General features: G+C 32.6%; 1 protein-coding gene across 2 annotated transcripts in view; it reads right to left on the minus strand.

Moving 5' to 3' along the window:
* Positions 1 to 21133, minus strand: part of LOC106463564 (sine oculis-binding protein homolog) — a 112335-nt gene that overhangs the window by 57228 nt on the left and 33974 nt on the right. The window lies entirely within an intron of this gene.

Consider the following 21133-nt stretch of genomic DNA (forward strand, 5'->3'; position numbering starts at 1 on the left):
AATAGTGTATTTTGTTTGAATTCAATTTACCAAGATGACTTTGACAAGGAACTTTATGTCTATTAGTGAGTTAGTTAATTTGTTTGTTTTTGAATTTGAAAAACAAATTAATAAATGTAAACTTACACGAAGTGTCCGATGTACAAACTGATAAGCACTGTTAACTTAGTAGTATTTCTTCTGATAATTACCTAACAAAACTGGGATTTCTTCTGATAATTACCTAACAAAACCAACTAGAGTTTGTGTTTTAATAAAGATACTAAGTATCTGTGTTACGTAATAATTTTTCCTATTTTAAGTGTGTTATTGATATTAAAAATCGCCTTTAATTCTCTTGTTTTCCAATAATAATGATAAATGCGAGAAAAAAAGAAACTTCTAATAGCATGACACTATACATACTACATCAGATACTTACACTCGAAGATTGCGCTAATTTCTTTGATCTCCCCAAAAAAATATTATACAAAGGTGGCACTAAAACAATAAGACTTTTTTCTTAGTAACTTTAAATAATCTTTTATTTTTATGCTTGTTTATTTTATTATTTTTCTGTTATAATACGTAACTCCCCTCACATATGCTTAAGAGATTCGCTCTTTTTCATTTATTTTAACAATTCAATTGCACATGCGTAAAATTTGACATCTACTGTGAAACGCTAGAAATGCTGAAGAGTCTGTCAACAACACACTTTTTTTACGAGTACAGTTATTAAGACAACCTGCATTCACCGTGCTGTGTTATTATGCTTTTACTGCGTAATGACTGTAAGATTCACGAATTTCACCTTTTCATAAATATTTTAGAATATAAATTTAATCAGCTGTTTATTCAAATAATTTTTATTTTACAAATTTTAGTACAGGTGTTCTGCATATATGTAGTATGGTGTTTTTGTTAACCGAAAACAATCATTCTACTTTTACTCAGCTAAATATTACATGATTATTTGGAATAGTCGATGACGTATGAGCGTTGAATTTTGGTATACTGTTCTATTTGAATTTTGCACAGTAAATCCGAATTTTCGTTTTCCAGTACACATGTAGTAATTACACATATATTTTTTTTATTTATCACTTATCTTCAAATCTAAAGTGTTTCTCCGTTATTGTTTTGTTTTAACTTTGCAATTATCAGTAACATCCATACACTCTTCCTACATTTGTTTTTGCTACATATATACTTGGTAAATTCTGCAATGGTCTTTTATGAATGTCCAATACATGATTGTCCATCTACCTGGACATCACCACATTCGACAGATGAGCTAAATAATCTAGTCACACCCAAAGGTTTAGTTAGGCCTAGCCATCCCTAAAGTAAAACTGCAAATCAGCACCACCTGTTACCTACAGGGTTACTTTTAACTCGAGAAGAGGGAGACTAAGCCATGTTGCATCCTTGTTACTTGCATGTCCATCTATCCATTTATACTTGTAGTCAACCGTTTACTAACCTGACTATTTCCTCATACATTATCTACCCTACATCATACTGTTTGTTCAATCACTCATTCATCCATCTATTCTACAATTTTTTCAGCCATTCATTAATATACCTATTTTATCATTAACTTGTCTCATGATTTCTTTTAGTGGAAAATTTGAATTTAAAAAAGTCAATCTTGTAATAATCAGACTTTCGTAAACTATTGAATTTTGTAAAGAAAAAAAAACCGCCTTATATAAAACATTTAAATTCGACCTCTTCTTTAAACGTTTTGGAAATTCTTAAATTGCATTTTTAAAGTATCATTAGAATTGATTTAACTTACTTGCCAGATTAAAACATTGATCCAATTTGTGGCTTAACTCCGTTCACAAAACGTCACCTGAACAAAATTACTATTACACAGAAACAAATTCTAATCGAAAAAAAAGGTTAATATTTAGAAGGGAATGTTGTCACGAATTAAGACAAAATGAAGTGCAACATGCAGCTATTTTCCTGTAAATTAGTCCTTAAATTGTAATGTAAGTAGGATGTGAGGGTTAGAGAGAGAGAGAGTGGGGGGAGACTTGGGTTTCTCACTAACTTAGCACACAGGAAGTAAGTATTCCTGGAGTATGATACTGGGTTATTAATGCTCTTCATCTGTTGTTATTTTAGTAGTCTAATCCTCAGGCTATCATTTTCAGCTGATGACCAAGAAGAAAATAACATTGAATGCTACGGACCAATCGGATCAAGAGACGTTTGTCACGTGCTAAGGTCGAGGGGAAGATTTTCAGTTTATTTTAACACGTGTAACGGTGATCAAAGTATCTTTCTCACTGGTTGCTACAGTTAGAAGTAACCTAGTGCTCTGAATTTGCATCATACTCTTATGAATTCTTGTATGTTATCATATGTTACTCTTCGGAGGGCGAATCAGGCACTTTTATAACTTCAATAATTTGATACGTCATGTTGAAGACCCAGGGTGGGTAGAGATTATATAGCATACTTGTGAGAAACGTAGCTGAAACTTATTCTTGCACAGTATAGAATATTAGAAACTTCATTCCCGCCAAATATATCCAGAGATAACCACAAAGAATGCAAAATATAGACTACATAGTAGTCCATGAAGCCACGAAATTTGAAAACGAAACAAAAACAAACGTTAAGCCTAATGTTATATTTTTGTGTGATATATATATATATATATATATAATTAAGTTTGTCAACTTACGACTTAAGAAAATTAAGTATGAGTAATATAATCTGAAATGAAATTTATTAAAAAGGCCCTTGTCAGTTTGTAGTGGTATTTTGTTTCATTATAATGAGTGTGATTCATCCAAAGAAGATTGTGACTGTAATAGCAAGAATACTTTACTACTGTAGTTCTAATCTAATAAATGTGGAAATATATACATATAGTTTTTGCTTATTCTGTTCGAAATTTAAAACGCTCTAGACAGACTCATATACAGTTTCCTAAAATCAAAATAGTAACAAGTGTTTGCACTTTAAACTCACGAATTGATGGAGAATATGGCACTTATTGAGTTTTCTATAGTTGTTTGGTTATAAAACTTTCTGTAATTCATATTATGAAAAAAATGAAATAACAAGAATTTAGATTAAAAATTTTACAACTTCGTCTTTCTCACCGTCGTTAAAATGTTCTTACCCTTTAAAAACCCTTTAATTTGAAGGAAAATCAAATCGCTTGTGACTATAAATATGTTTAACAAAAAAACAAGGATAGCAAAAGGAACTAAACACTTAGGGCTGTGAAGTCAAAACCTTCTCTTCTTCTGAACGTCTGATGCTAAAATCTTCATAAACTCTAAAATACACGATGCCATAACGTTCACAAATTCGCAATACTTGATGTTATAATTTTCACCAAATCTAAATGGCTGATATAATATCGTTCGTTTAGTTTTAGCATGTGATAATGTATTAATCATCAAGTTCCAAATCATAAAATCATAACGTTCACAAATATTAGCACCTGGATAGCTTCTTACATATTTATCTATATTTATGCTAAGGCACAAAAAGAGAGAAAGTGACAACATAAAATTAGTCGTTTAAAGCAACCATGAACTGAGTGAGTATTTGGTGTTATGATATTCAAAACATTCCTCTGCTACTCGAGCTTTTTAAGCATAAATACTATATATAATAACGTTAATAAGATTTAAATTAAGAAATTAAGTGTGCAATGTCATAGCGTTCACAAACTCGTAAAAGTTGATGATGCAATTTTTATCAGTCCGGGTACTCTTATTGTAACGTTCATAAACTCTAAATGTATAACGGTATAATAATCTTACAAATAGAGAATCAATATCAAAACGTTAAAAAAAACGTTCTATGATAATTACGAAGCCAAATAAGCTGGTGTAATTACAGTCACAAATAGTGAATACCTGGTGCTTTTATCATTATTAGATATAATTTATTGATTTTATTATTTTCATAAAACATAAAGGGTAAACAGTATCTGATCTTCATAAAACCTGAATATGTTAATTTAGTGTAAGATCTAAACACCCGACACTGTGATATTAATAAAGAGTGAATATGTTAATGTAGTGTACAATCTAAACACCCGAAACTGTGATATCAATAAAGAGTGAATATATCATATAATGTAAGATCTAAACAGCTGGCACTGTGGTCTTCATTAAACGTGATTATATCATGCAATGTCAGATCTAAACAACTGGCACTGTGATCTTCATGAAACATGAATATATCATCGCAATGTCAGATCTAAACAGCTGGCACTGTGGTCTTCATTAAACGTGATTATATCATGCAACGTCAGATCTAAACAACTGGCACTGTGATCTTCATGAAACATGAATATATCACCGCAATGTAAGATCTAAACACATGGCATTATGATCTTTATGAAGCCTGAGCTTCTAATGTAATAACTTTCTTAAAGACTTAACAACTGATTATAAACTATTTATGAAATATATCTGATGTTATTATGCACAGGAAAACTCAATACATCATCCTTCAGTTTTCACTTATTACGTGTATGTGATATCATACATAATACCCACAAAGTCTGAATTATTGATGCTATCATTATTATGAATCCTCACTCCCTGGTGTGATTATTTTTGTGAATTCTGAACAACTGTCACTATAAACTTTGTGAATTTCATATATAGGTTGCCTTAATGCTCATAATGTCTGGAAACCCAATAAACAACACAATCTTAATGGAATTTGAGAACCTGAAGTCATTATATTCATAAGGTTTTGAACACCTCAAAGAACAACGTTCACAAAGCCAAAGCATCTAATGTAATAGCGCTCATAAATTGCAAGTACCAGATAACAATATTTGTAAGTAGGCTGAACACTTAATTTATATTAACTTATCATGTTTCAAAAAGTTCTGTTAAGTGTTTACAACTTCTGAATATTTTAGGTTCCAACATTCAGAAAACCTGAGTAATTGGTGAATAAAATCCAAAATACTTAAATATAATTCAACTACGGAGCTACTAACGTATTCTACATAATACATACTGAATTTCAGAGTTTGGGGGAATAATTTGTATTAATAATTTTGTATCTCTATGATACCTAAGTGAATCAACGATCAATATTATATAAATTGTTTGTTGGTTTGGGTTCTTTCTTAATTTATCACTCTTTGTCTGGAGTTATATTTTCGTTTTCTGTGTAATAATATTCATCTCAATATCATCATTCCTTGGAGTATGTTTTGTTTTTCAAGTCACATTTCGTAAAGTGCTAATATTTCAACTGTGTCTCTTCAGCTGCGTTTTGTTTATGTTATTCGATACTCGCTCAGCTAATAACACACACAGGCTTCCCCCAATATCTTCTGTGTGGAAACCTAAGCTACACTTATCAAATATCTCATTAGCTTACTGATGTAGTAGTGTTGTCTTTGTTTGCCTTCCAGGAGCACATCAAGATCAAGTTCCTCGGTTTCTTGGAAATATAGGGCACCCGAACATTCAATCTTTCCATAACTCTTTCTATAATCTAAATTCTGGCTCACGAACGTGCTACAAAAATTGAGAGTAATAATTATTGTAAAAAAACATCTTATATGACAAAATTTGAGTATGTCCTCATGTTATCGCAACTTTACAGAACCTATTTTTATGTGAACTTGCTATTAGATGCTCGTATATCTAGTTAACTGAGATTTAAGCTTTCAATACACAAAGTAAGGGTCTCTTTTTGTATAAATTCAATGTTAATGAAAGGATATACAGTATATCCCATGATATGCAATAAGTTCAGTCAAAACCAATTTCATATCTACAGATAGTTATTCTATAACCAATTCCATATCTACAGATAGTTATTCTATAACTAATTCCATATCTACAGATAGTTATTCTATAACCAATTCCATATCTACAGATAGTTATTCTATAACTAATTCCATATCTACAGATAGTTATTCTATAACCAATTCCATATCTACAGATAGCACTATAGAATAACTGTCTGTAGATATGAAGTTGGTTTTGACTAAAGCAATGATTGTAATATATCTTTCATGGTCCACCTGCATAACTTACAGTATTGAACGGATATCACTATTATATTTCCAACACTTTTGCCGAGTCTAAGTCGTTCAGATATCAGTAGCGACAAAAATATAAAAAAAAAACTATCAGTGCTTGTGACAAGAATTCTAAATCTAACATTATAATGTTTCAGCTACTTAATGAGTAGTGTCACCATGATGAGATATTTTGGGCCATTCTCAAGATATGAGCACAACAAAATGAAAATAATTATTAGGGTATCGACTATCAAACTACACTTCTGCAACTTTAATTTTAGGATTGTTATGCCCAACATCAATTTCATATTCCCAGACTCTAGTTGTCTGTTAGCTATTAACTGTTTGAAGTCAGTACTTTGACATTGTGGTGTTTTTCGGGTAATTGCGAGTTTTAGGCTGGGTAGTTTTATTGGATTATTAGACCTAAAGCACACTCCAATAGGTTGTTAGTTAGCCATTCCAAGGCAGTATGGAGTGGTCATCAAACAACAACTTCGATGTGATTGGTATAAACAAGGGCATCATCCTTTATTCGTCTTCTATTACATATGAGTTGTTGACTTTTTTTTTACTCAGTCTTCAGCCAATTCAGTTCAACCGAGACAAAAGTGTTTCAGTTTTCCCCAAGAAGGCTGGACTGTTCCGGTTGTCATGAAGTCGCTTTTGTTCCGGAGAGCAAACAGAGATAGAGATAAGAGCCAATGCTCTATTGAAAGTGTCGTCGACCGAATAAAGTCTTATGTAGTGATAAGTCACGCTTGTTAACCTTCTTTTCAAATGTGTTATCCATTTTTGTTACTTGTAAACCTGTTTCAATCCACACGGTCACACATCACAATTTATTTAGTTTTTCTAAACAATTGCTTTCTGGCAAACTAAAGCCTCGAATTTCTTGTTATAACCGAAATGTGCTAATGTCTTAACACCAAATAACACAGGGTGGTTACAAAAAATTGTATAGTGTCAGAAAAGTGGTTATGAAGAGCAGAAACCTCAAAGAAAAATTAAAACATCAAGGTTTGGCCGTGCGCTTTAAAGAAAACTAAAAACAAGTAGACGCTAGTAATTACCTTCGCAAAGAAATTGTAACATTATCAAAACTGACCAATAGTACAGGTTTAGTCTCCAATTACCAAGATATCACACATATTTATATGACGAATAGGAGTATCTTATGCACCCAGCTTTTATTTTATAACCTGTGGAAATTCAACAGCTGGTAAGCGAATTATAATGTCATTAAGTAATTATAAAAAGTGTTAATAGTGAAATGGTAAATCTATGCTATGATATACAATAATATATATGGGTACCTGATGTATCGATATCGATAATCAAAGGATTATAAAAACTAGCAACGTAACTGGCAAGTGTAACTGTTACTTATGGTGTTGTCACAAAATACATGAAAACTTTAAAGCAACATCTATAAACAGTACTGTGTCGAATAATGCAGGTAGAAATTTAAAATTCCAAATTTAGCCAGTTTAAAGCTTATTTAAAGTAATGTGTTTATTGAAAATTTTCTGGTGACGACCAACTAACAAACTGAACTTTAGCTGACTACAATAGCAAATTATATGCTAGAACATTTAATAAAGTAATAGCCGAGCACGAAAAGCTTTAAGTTATTACTTACTGGAAGACAAATGTTTATATGCATGTAGTTACTAAAGTTGTAGATATCGAATATAAACAGTAAAACAAAAACAGTTTAGTTAGTAATTCAAAGAGAAATTATGAGAAATAAAATGACAAACTTAAGGAATAATAATTTAAAACGTGACAATTTTGAATAAGAATTCTCACAGTTGAACAAGACAAGTTCAAGGGAATGTATTTAAGCAAACGCTCAAGTATATTTACTGGCACATGAAACTCTGTAGAAAATTTAATAAGCCACTCCTTTGACTAAAATACAAATATAACAACAGAAACCTTCCCTCGTTTGAAAATACACCTCGATTTTACAGAAGCTGAAATAACAATTTGCTCTTGAGACAAATTAGAAAGAACCACAGATTTTGACAGCAATATCATGGAAATAAGCTAACGTAAAAATCAGTGACATCTTTGATTAATTAGATAAGTTATGCATCTTTGCAGACGATTAAGGACAGGAATTACTTATTTTCACAAGTAAACAAAAAACTAGCTAACGGGGTGTGACGGATTTATTATTTTGTATTTATTTTAATATCGATGTTTGTTTAAATGTAACTTATATTTAGAAATGTACATAAATTATACTGTTAAATATCTATTGCGAAACTCCCGCCTGTTCTCTAAAGTTGTGGAAGATTCTCGAGTGTAAGAATCAACAAAATATATGTGTGTATGTAAACGCTAATGTAGCTTTGCATTGTTACGTAATCTGAATTTTCGAGAAACTCTCTACACGCCTATAAATATAACCAACGCGACGCGCCGAAACAAAAAGTATATATTATTGGTTTGCTATATTTGTTGTGCTATAAATTTGGGAAGCTATAAATGTGATTGTTATAACGCTTATTAATCGGAAAACTCAAGATATATGACCAGGAACGTTTATAAATTTCGAATATTACAAACCATTTAACTTAAGAGGATTCACATCGGACATTAGTACTTTTACGAAAACATTACCTAACATCATCGGTGGAAACTCGACCTGCAATCGACGTGTGGTCAGTGAAGAACACAGGGCTAGCTAGCTCCCTGTTAAGTGAATTATACTTACGTCAACTCGAAATTAACTCGCTCATCGTCAACCTTCGATAAGATATCAAGGAAATTCCAGAATAGAAAGAGGAATTTATATTGCTTGTAAGTTTGTGAAACTTTTGTATATAAATCATTGTTCGTAATAACTATTTGTAATAGCTGTTATTGTAAATTGTATTGTTATTTATATATTAAAGCATATTTGTATTAAAAACGAAGACGGCAAATATCATAAATTAGATATATATTTAACTACTAAATCTAAATTACAATTTAACTCAGTTTTAGGCTATTAGAAATTGTCATACGTAATAGGGGTGATTCGAAAACGGTATTTAAATCTAATCTGCAATTAACTAGAAACTGCGGAAAGAACTATAAAATACATTTAATGATTGAAATAAAATATTGTAATAAAAAAATTACAGCGATATTACTCCTTCTCATATCTTTAACGGCGATGTTTTTACAGTACTTAAAATTTCTGGTGAACGCAAGGTGCAATAATTCCTTCATTCTAACGAACAATGGGCCATCAATAAGCATTTTGTATTTAATGTGTGTGGATATTGTTGTCAAACAAAGTAATGACTGGATCATCATTACCATTTTCTATAACAAAAATAATAATGTAAGGTAAAATGTAAGTATTTAGGCCTAAAGTGCAAATATATTAACGGCAGTGCTTTCTCTTTCCTATAACAAATCAGGCTTCCCAATGACTCAGCGGTAAGCTTGAAGGTTTATAACGCTAAATATTAGGGTTCGATATCGGCACAGCCCATATAGCCCATTGTGTAGCTTAGTGGTTAAAAATAAAGAAATCTACAGCAAAAAATTTATAAAATGCTTGAAAGCTATAAATAATGCCATGTTATACTTGAAGACATTTCTGTAAGTGACAAATATTATCCCGTGCAACAGTATATTTAAACTATTAAATTGTCGAATAAATAAATGCTTAAAATAGAATAGGTAGCCATTTATAGGTGGATAGAATTGATTAAAATTGTTTAAAGACATTTATAAAATTAATCTCCAAATGAAAAACCCAAAATTAAAATGAAACTATTCATACACTCTTTAGATGTCTAATCTAATGATATTCGACTCCTAAAGTGACTGAGTTTCAGAGAACTATTTACATTAGAATGTTATACCCTTAAGGAATCATCTCAGAGGATTGTTCCTATAACAGAATAACGTTTTGAGTTTACATACATTTGAAATATATTAATATAACGTGTTATACGCTTGATACCCAAGTTTAGAAATGCGAAAAGAAACAATGGAATCTTTGTTCTGATATCTGCGATTCTGCTGATATAATAGTTCACGAGTTGAATATAAATATAAAATAACTGTATTTCTATACACACCAAAGGTTTTACTGAACGAGATAATTTTATTTATATCTCGGTTTGCGTATTTAAGTATAGATTTTTAGTAATGTTATCTGATTTGCAAATAAATGCGTAACCTGAATAGCGTTAAACTTATATAAACTTAAACTCCAAACGAATAAAATCAGCCATGCTATTGTTAACAATGGACTTGTTAAGTTCAAGCTAATCTAAAACTTCAATGAACACTATGAAAAGGGGTGTGACGTTTGCGTTATTAAGAAAAGGATTAGAATTCGGTGATCTTGACAGCTTTCACGATTACACCAAATAACACATGTAATTAGGGTTTCATTTCTAGTTCATGAATCTATATTAACACATGGTATCTGTAGGAATAATTTCAGGTCTAATACACAATTATGAGACTTACAATTATTAAATCTAACGGGCATTTATTAATCATCAGACTCCAGCAAATTTTAGTCGTTAGTAGACATATGCGAAATACTTGTTGTGTGCAAATCACATTTTTCCATTGAAAGGATGTACATATTTATATATAAAATGCTTATTCTATCTCAATACGTTTGTTTCAGTGATTTTGTGTAACGGGACTTGCATATTGTATATGGTATACTAAATCTCCAATTACTACAGATCCTAGACAATAAGAGTAGAACCAAGTTTAAATGTGCTACTTCAAATATTACTTGGAGATTTTAAAATAATATTTCTATTGAGTAAACTATCATCATATATCTCCTCCATCCCTAACCTGTGAATAGGATTCACTCGGTCTCATATTTCATAAAGTACCCCATGTCCGGCTGTCTTTTTATTCATGATATCAAAATACATTCATTCTTTATTAATACCCTTTTTTGGGGATATCTATGGCGGCTATTTTTTTAATTATAGATCTGAGAGTAACCTAGTAATCAGTTCCTCTCCTTCATTTTTAAGTGTCCTTGTTTATCTGTTTGTGCTTCATTCGGGAATATTGTTCCAAACGTAATACGTGGTTGAGTAAAGAAAATCCTAATTTCATCTTGAATATCATCACACGTATACAGAATGATATTAAATCATGTATACTGTAAAATGTTGCTGGGCAAAACATTAACAAAATCTGAAAAGAAAAATTCGTGGATGACTTGGAGGGCAGATAAAAATTACCGGATCAAACAGAAGAATTCGCAAGTAAGTGATTAAAGGGCAAAGAAGCTGCAAATAAAAAATAAGGGAAAGAAGAAGTAAAGTCATGCACTAGTGTTAGAGTAGCTGATGAACCTACTAACAATACAGAAGAAGAAGTAAAGTCATGCACTAGTGTTAGAGTAGCTGATGAACCTACTAACAATACAGAAGAAGAAGAAGTAAAGTCATGCACTAGGGTTAGAGTAGCTAATTAACCTACTAACAATACAGAAGAAGTAAAGTCATGCACTAGGGTTATAGTAGCTGATGAACCTACTAACAATACAGAAGAAGAAGTAAAGTCATGCACTAGTGTTAGAGTAGCTAATGAACCTACTAACAATACAGAAGAAGAAGTAAAGTCATGCACTAGTGTTAGAGTAGCTGATGAACCTTCTAACGATGCCTTACAGGAAAATGATTTAGTGGTCATATTATTTTTTTTATAAGAACAAAGCTACACATCGGGCTATCTACACTGTGCCATCCGCAAATTTTAGCGATATAAGCCCTTATGCTTGTCACTGAGCCACTCGGAGGTGGGGGAGGGGACAAATATTGAAAAAATAATATCCAGCTTGTGCAAGCAACAAGCAAGTACACTGGATTCGAATTTTTTTGATTGTGTGTCGTATTTTCTTCATGTGTTGTCATTCACATTTTACCCAAAACTTTTCCTGCTACGAAGCTGTCTGCAGACAATGTTCTTGAATAGGCCTTTGATAATTGTTAAGAATTGAAATAAAATTTTCAGAACTTTCGTTTTTATTCTACATCACAGTTTAATTTAATATGTGGTACTGCAAAAAAAAAAAGTAAAACCTTTTTATTTACTATATATGATGAAATATTAATACAGATGAACAAAAGCGATTTTTGTTTGAAGTTAAGCATAAGGCTATACAATGGGCTATCTGTGCTCTGCCCACCACTGGTATCGAAACCCGGTTTCTAGCGTTGTAAGTCCGCAGACATGCCACTGTGCCACTGGGAGGGGGCAAACAAAAAAGAACGTTCTAGAAAGATAAGGTCCATTCTAGTAGAATGTAATTTCATAAAGTCTCTTCTGTGGTTTTTACTGTCGTTGCAGGGATATGTGCAATCTCGCTTGCTTTAAAGTACTACAAAGCATTACCGCTATTGGGATCACGAAAAGTTGGCGTTGGTGCGATGTCTAGTTTATAACGCAGATAGCACTTGAGCATATTAGCGCCAAATGCAACAAACAAACAAACAAAGTTTGGCGAAACGGTTGTTTATAAATTTACTGAGAAGGAAGATTAAAAAAGCACTAATGTCGATCGGTATATTTGGGCCTTATTCTCTTTCAGGAAAAGTCTTTTCAGTGCGTGTAGTGCGTGAGGAGGCCGATGTCGGGGGGGGGATTCTGCCATGAAGTCTTCTATCTTTCCACCTCTCAGCAGCCAAGATAATCGCCGAAATAATAAAAATAAGAACAGCTCACGAAACCGGCACGTGAGGAAGGCGGATAACTCGTCCATGCGTGTTTTACCTCGATTAACATTGAAGTCGTGCAGATGGGAGACTCTCCAGGGGTGATGGAGAACTTAGACATTGTTATGTGACAGCCTCCAATCCACGGCTTTGTTTTAACGAGAAGTACGTCATTTGTACTCATTAAGGTACTCTTATTCATAAAGCCAATACTTAAAAAGTTTGGGCGTTTAGCGGGACTGAATTGATGCATTTTGCGTTAAATATCAAAGTTCTTGCTTTAGTACCGTACACAAAGAATTCATACTCTAATACGTTTCTAAGAATAGTTGTACTAGCATTAGATGGGTTTACAATACTAGCATTAGATGGGTTTACAATACTAGCATTAGATGGTTTACAATACTAGCATTAGATGGGATTACAATACTAGCATTAGATGGATTTACAATACTAGCATTAGATGGATTTACAATACTAGCATTAAATGGGTTTACAATACTAGCATTAGAGGGGTTTACAATACCAGAATTAGATGGGTTTACAATACTAGCATTAGATGGGTTTACAATACTAGCATTAGATGTTTACAATACTAGCATTAGATGGGTTTACAATACCAGCATTAGATGGGTTTACAATACTAGCATTAGATGGGTTTACAATACTAGTAATAGATGGGTTTACAATACTAGCATTAGATGTTTACAATACTAGCATTAGATGGGTTTATAATACTAGCATTAGATGGGTTTACAATACTAGTATTAGATTGGTTTACAATACTAGCATTAGATGGGTTTATAATACTAGCATTAGATGGGTTTACAATACTAGCATTAGATTGGTTTACAATACTAGTAATAGATGGGTTTACAATACTAGCATTAGATGGGTTTACAATACTAGTAATAGATGGGTTTACAATACTAGTATTAGATGGGTTTAAAAAGAAGTTCACTTCAATATTCGTATCTTATATTGACTTACAAAAAATAAAAATTATATACAAATTTGAAATCTTGGTTGCATGAATGAAGATTGGATATATTTTAGGTAATCGTAACAATATAGTATTTAACTTTTTTAGACCATTATCAAAATATCTATGTGGAAGTAAATACTTTCAAAGTTTACCAGTACGGACCTCTCACAAAGAATAACGTCGTAAATGAATGATCACTGATTAGCATTTCGCATATCTGTTGAAAGCTCACTTTAAGTTGTCATTCTGTATGATATATTTAACACATTTCGTAACTCAAACAGCAATCTAACGTATCTTATCTCGCCATTTTAAAAACAGTGATTATAACTGAGTAAGGGATTATACATTATTAAAGTAATTATGTGGATAATTTCTTTTAATTTCTGTCCATCTATCTGTTGTTTTTAATTTCCCAGTATATTATTCATTACTTTCTTTATCCCCATATCATTGTGTGTGTGTGTTTTGTTTTTGACAGATTAATTTGGTTTGGTTTGTTTTGAATTTCGCGCAAAGCTACACGAGGGCTATCTGCGCTAGCCGTCCTTAATTTAGCAGTATAAGACTAGAGGGAAGGCAGCTAGTCATCACTACCCACCGCCAACTCTTGGGCTACTATTTTACCAACGAATAGTGTGATTGACTTTCACATTATAGCGCCCCCACGGCTGAAAGAGCGAGCATGTTTGGTGGCACGGGGATTCGAACCCACGACCCTAAGATTGCGAGTCGAGCGCCCTAACCACCTGGCTTTTTTGAAAGAGTTCGACCGGGTTTAAATAAGTCATATGACGTGCCTTGAACTTAAAAAAAATATCATTCCAGTGGTGAGATATTATTCCTTACATTTACATGCTACACTTTTTAAGAAATATATAGTAAATGAACCGAAATAGGCATTGTACCTCTACCTGAAAACAACTTTAAAAGTGACTCTTAAGTAACTTATTCAATTTTCTTTTCTGTTTTTTCGTTGTTACTAGAGAAACGCGTCATTTGAAACGGGAAGTCTTGGACAACTCGTTTCTTATTTAAATGTGTATTTCTAAAACGTCAAGCTCGCCTACGTATTTAAAAGCTAGAGAAACTATTTTTTTCGGGCCAAATTACTGGTGTTATTGACGTCGTCTTAAACAAATAGGCCTTCAGAAGCAGTGTTTGAAAAACAAAAAACAAAAAAAAAACAGCAACAGCCATTCTCTCTCGGAATACCAGTTAATGTATTTTTAAAACTTTTTTATTTCCTTTTACAAAATTCAAAGCCACTTCACGTCGTTTCTTTTTTAACGTGTTTTTTTCATAATCAAGAATTTCAGTTGTTTACAACAATAATGTCCTTCTTTAGGATTTGTCCTGCATGCTTTCTAAGAATTCAATAACATTTATTTGAATGCATTTGATAAAACGAGATAAAATTCCATGTTACAGAAATACACAAAGCTTAGCGATTCCATTTCAAATGAATTGATTTTGTACCCTGTAATTACACGAATAAATTGGTATGGATAACATACCAGAAGAAAAATCTGCAGAAAAATAATAGAAAAAGCTGTACCAAATGAGAGGATTAAGTTACTGAAGTTACATACGTAATATATATATGTGTGTTTTTGGTGTGTTCCCGTTTGTTAAAACGTTGTAAGCTCAAAAAGGACTACGTTTTTATCTACTATGGTTTCAGTTTTAGGGCATGAGTGGTTGCTATAGGATGTTCATTATAATTATCATATTTAAATATCACTATAACTCCCGCATCGTCTCCCATCTTAGCTGGGACTTACAATATTAAATTCAGGGTTCGATTTCCATGTTGGAACAGAATGCAACTAGCCTTATTGCGTACGTATGCGCTATAAACAAACAAACTTATATATTTACACGAAAATCTATTATACATCTACAAATACAAAGAAAATGTCGGGTTTCAAGTGTAATTCAATACCGAGATAGGGTTGTGTATGATATCTCACTTTCAAATATTAATCTTAAATTATACACTGTACTAAGGTAGTTGATTAAGTTTGGAAATTATTTGTTCTTCGCAATAAATAAGTACAAATAAATTTGTCCAACAGCCAAAGGTGACTGCAGTGGCCACTAGAAACAAACTCAGTGATACAATTAGCGATATCTAGAATAAAGAAGTTCGTGTAAACAAAACTTAAACAGATAAATAATGCCTAAAGTAATGATTTTATTGCGAGAAAAATATATCAATAAAAGTAATTACATTAAGTCTAACAAGGGCATCGCTAACGAAACGTAATGACAAAGTCGATTATATCGAGACTAATATAGTTACCAACAAAACAAAACAGTGATAAAATCAATTTTATCTAGGCTAGTGAGGTAATCGGTAAATGAAAAATGACAAAAAATAAATTATATTTAGAAAAATCAGTTTATTAAGAATACAATTTAGTGATAAATCGAATAACAGATGTATAGATACTAACTGTAAAACTACCAACCGCGCTGAAAGTAATATTTACGTAAATGTTGATTAAAAAAATGTATGATGAAATTAATATCTAGTCAAACCGCTGACGTAAGTTAAAAAGATGGGCAACTCCGCATAGAAAGTAATGTGATCTTTTACATTTATTTCCCTATAATTATAGTTACTATTCTGGCTGTTTAATATTATTAACTTAAAACAATTGTGGAACGGCCCTTTAATTCATAGAAATTAAATTGTATGTCACTCCCCTTGTTGACAATTATTAAATTCGGACCCCCTTTTGGCTCACCCCCATCCCCGCAAATACGGGGCATACTTACGTCAATGGGTCAAACATAAGAAATTATTATCTAATATAACTTATTGAAATAATCAATGATACCTTTACAGATGAAACATACAGAATATTAACGATAAACTCAGTAATACCTTAACTGGTGAAGTTATCGATAAACTGAAATTAATCATAAAATAATATCTAAAAATTGGATATTGGGATTAAATGGAACTTCATTATATATTCATTAGTATCTAGAGAGACGGTATATTAACAATAGAAATTTATAAAAAAAGTAATTATATGTACATAGGTATCAATACGATCAAAACCAACTCAATGATGAAATCAAAATAAATGACCTATCTGTGCTCTACCCATTGCGGGTATTGAAACTCGATTTTTAGCATTACAAACCACCAGACGTACAGCTGAGTCACCGAGGGTAGACAGTGAAGAATACCAATAAACAAAACTCAATAATATCTAAAAAACGAGGTTACCATCAAACAAAATGTATTATAATATATATAAAAGCCAGTGTGTATTTACGTCACGTCACGCTTGATTTCTATTGATTTCTCGAAATAGGAGGAGTCATAAAAGCCAAAATACATTTGTCCAGATAGAATAGTTCGATTACTGTCTGCCCATTTCGATTTTAGTGACGGGGTGAAAGGGGCCGTGAAACCTTACAAGTGTAGCGAGTGTTGGTATAATAAGCCTAATGTAAAGACGTAGTGTGAGATCACCTAGCCTAGAGCCAAGTGCATAAAATTTATCATGAAAGCAAATATTTTAAACTTAAATCGTTTCTGAATTAAGCTATTTTCTGTTATATCGCCAACGTTTTTAATAAGAAAAACCTATTTAATCAAAGAGACTTGTAAGTTAAATCAACTAATATTTGTACAATTTGGTTGTGTATATACTACATAGACAAACAACAATATTAGGTTATACTTTTGTTGCTAAGCAACATGACATAAAAGCCATTGTTGGAACGTAGTGTTACAAAAACACACTGGCTTTTTTACATATTAGAAGCTGTTAATCTAACTGATCTTTATCAATAATTATCCTATGAATGCGCCACGAATTCATATCATGAATGATTTTAATTTTAATTGGCTCATAAAGGAATTTACCGACGTTTGACTGCCTCGACCGCACTTTTGTTTCTTTGTTGGTCCAGCGTGATTTCGCAAAATTTATTTATTTCAGTTAGCTATGAAATGTGAGGTTAGGGTATACTATGGGGTGGGGTGGTAATACTTGCCTCGTCATTTTTTCAGGCTATACCCTACTGATATTATAATAGCTAGACAGTAAGGGCCATTAGTAACCAGAAATCAATGATATAATTCCTCATAGATATAAAATGGAAATATAATAAATGAAAGCTAATTATACAATTATTGATATCCAATTGGTGAAGATAAACATTAAACTCAAAAAACAGAAATTAATGATAAATGCAATAATAACTAGGTATATAATGTTACCAGAAAACATAAAATAATGATTATGGTGATCGGGGTTTAATGGTTCAAGATGACCGAGGTCGTTTAACCTGAACAAGACCAAACACAACTGTAAATTTGACTAGAGACCAATGAAGTAAGTGTTTTACAAATGCAGTGAAATGATAAAATGAGACATAACGGTAAAGTCATCACCTGTATATATAAAGCACAAAAATATGTGTGTTTGTCTGTTTGTCCATTATCTGACTACTTCTAGGTTGCTGGGCCAATCTGAATCAAACTTTGTGGGATGATACTTTGGAACAAGGGTCATGTTAATGGGTGTTTTTCAACCTCCACCTACTGTTGTTGCTGCTATTGAGCATTTATTGTTTTTGACGTAAGTTAATGTTAACTACATTCATATTATATTTTCTATAACATAACATACAAACAGTGTGGGGAGGGCACACAAATGTCTTATATATCTCAGAGAGTGTGCTAGTGGAAGAATGCAATGAAAAATATGGCTGCCACTATTGCAATAAAACATAAACTCAGCTGAAGTTTCTACTCCAACAACCACAATAAAGCTGATATAAAGAGCCGTCTCTTGAGTTATATTCACTTCCTACTTTGATCAATGACCTTTCAAGTTCGGCCCATAAGACACTTCTGCGGCCAATAACCATTTAGTAATTATTCACGTGAAACATTGTGGAAGGACATTAAGAGCTGGGTGTTGAAAGCGGGTAACAGAAAGCACACTTAACGCCATTACTTTGACCACTACCTCTTCCTACAAATTCACCCTGACCATGGCGCAGTGCACAACATGTTTTAAGTATATACATATTGAGTTCTTGAAGCTTATACAAAACTTTTGGTGATTTATTCATAAAAACTGCAATATATGTTATCTTATCCATTCTTTTCTTATATATATATATATAAACAAAAATCTATGTGTCTGTCTGTTTGTCTGTTATCTAACTACTCCTAAGTCAGTGTGCCAATCTGAACCAAATTTTGTGGGATGATAGTTTGGAACAAGGGGCATGTTCGTGGTAGTTCACAACCCCCGCCACTCCTATTATTGTTGTCATTGAGCAGTTATTGTTTTCGACGTAAGTTAACGTTAACTACATTCACAGAAGGTGCCACGTCCTTTATTAAATTTTCTATAATACAATATACACCCAGTTTGTGGAAGGGCACACAAACGTCTAAGAGAGTGCGCTAGCACTTTATATGGGGAATGCAATTAAAAAAGGCCGCCATTATTGCAATAATACATAAACTCTTGTGTTATTCATCATAGCATCCATCCCGACATTTGTTTAAGTTCATAACCCGAACAAAAAACGGGTACCTGAGTTGTATTAAATAAGGCCTATAATTCTTGGAAAGCTAATAACATTATCAGTTTGGATAATGTCATCATTGCCAATGACATTACTCACCGTAAAAAAAGGGTATTACGTAAAGAGAGAAGTGTAAGAAAAAGGTACTATTAAATTGGTTTAGGAATTAAAGAATAGATTTTTCATAAAAGTACGGCAATGATAAAATCATAAACAATAAAAACTCTGCAATTAAACCATAGAAAAATAGGTCTATTCTCCTTAAAAACATTATTAACACGAATGGTGTTACTTTTTCCAATGTAAAAGGGATATTGTGGAGCAAAATATGTTTAATGAACAGCCATTGCTGTTCATCAAAGTAGAATTGGACGAGGGTTAAAGAGGATATCATACTACTCATAGATTGGTTGGCCTTTCCCTACAACTTCTGCAGTAGACTGTCAATGCGTATGGTTTGCGTATGGAATGGCAGAAGAGGTTGGTGTGATTTAAGCGCCAATCATATCATTTCCAAAGATGAACAAATAACGATTATGAAGATTATTGGTCCAGTTTCCTGTGAAGAGGATGTAAACTAACGTTTCGTGATTCCAATAGCGGTAATGCTGTGCAATACTTTAAAGCAAGCGAGATTGCACATATCCCTGCAACAACAGTAAAAACCACAGAAGGGACTTTATGAAATTACATTCTACTAGAATGGACCTTATCTTTCTAGAACGTTCTTTTTTGTTTGTCCCCTCCCAGTGGCAAAGTGGCATGTCTGCGAACTTACAACGCTAGAGCTGTAACAAACAACAGCTGAGCCAACGCAGTTACGTAATTTCGAGCTATATGGAAAAATAAGAATTAAAGATGAATGGTGCAAGTGGTATTTTTCAAAATGATGTTGGTATTTCTAGGCAACTTAAGATCAAATCACAAGTGAGAATGTAGAAAAAAAACATGGTAGGATAGGCTTACAATCATTCTGTGCAGGTGCATCAAAAGATGAACCAATCTTGTTTAACATTTTCCAGTTATGAAGACCATTTAGTTAAAAAATCAAGACCTACAAAATTGTAAAAACAGAATGATAAATATAATTTTGAAATATGAATTGCACCTTTGCAACAGACTCCAAGAATATTTGATTATTGCGAATATTGAATGGAAGTTCAAAGGGCTCTGTGTAAAAACTCTTGACTGGAGATTTGTAAAAGGCCCCAGTTCAAAATCAAAGAATTGGTGATAAACGGGGTTAGACATCTTAATGCAGATTTCATAACTGAAGTGGAGATCAGCCTCAGTCAGGTTAGGGCATATATTATCCACAGCATAGTACCTCTATCTGATCCCCAGAATGTGACAGAAAGGATCTATGAGATGTTTAATGGCTTTGTGTACCTAACCCTCAGCTTTTTGTATATAAGGAATGAAATACAGCTTACCATCAAACGAGCGTTACGGAATTTGTGTATACAACTACAGATGGAATGAGATAACGTAAGCAAAAGAACAGTAAAAGTTTGACATGTTGTATGAAAGAAAATGCATCCTAGCTCCAGAATATAAGTGGGTTGAAGTTACGATTCAAGAATAAGCAGGCCACAGAACTAGACTACCAAATAGTATCAACACAACTTCAGAGTGGACTGTGTCCATGAAAGTCTGTAGGGATTACTAAAAGGAAATGATAGTTAAGTAACAAGGTTGTCAATATCTTTGTGATTGATAACGTCCCCAGATCAGTGACACAGAGAACAACTGGAAGTCCAACTGTCAAATGAGATACATACACTGAGTGGTCACAAGTAAATAGACACCTAATTTTTCGTCATTTAACTGATTTATGCTAACTAATTTGTG

This window comes from Limulus polyphemus, unplaced genomic scaffold (assembly GCF_000517525.1).
Source record: "Limulus polyphemus unplaced genomic scaffold, Limulus_polyphemus-2.1.2 Scaffold54, whole genome shotgun sequence".
Lineage (NCBI taxonomy): Eukaryota > Metazoa > Arthropoda > Merostomata > Xiphosura > Limulidae > Limulus > Limulus polyphemus.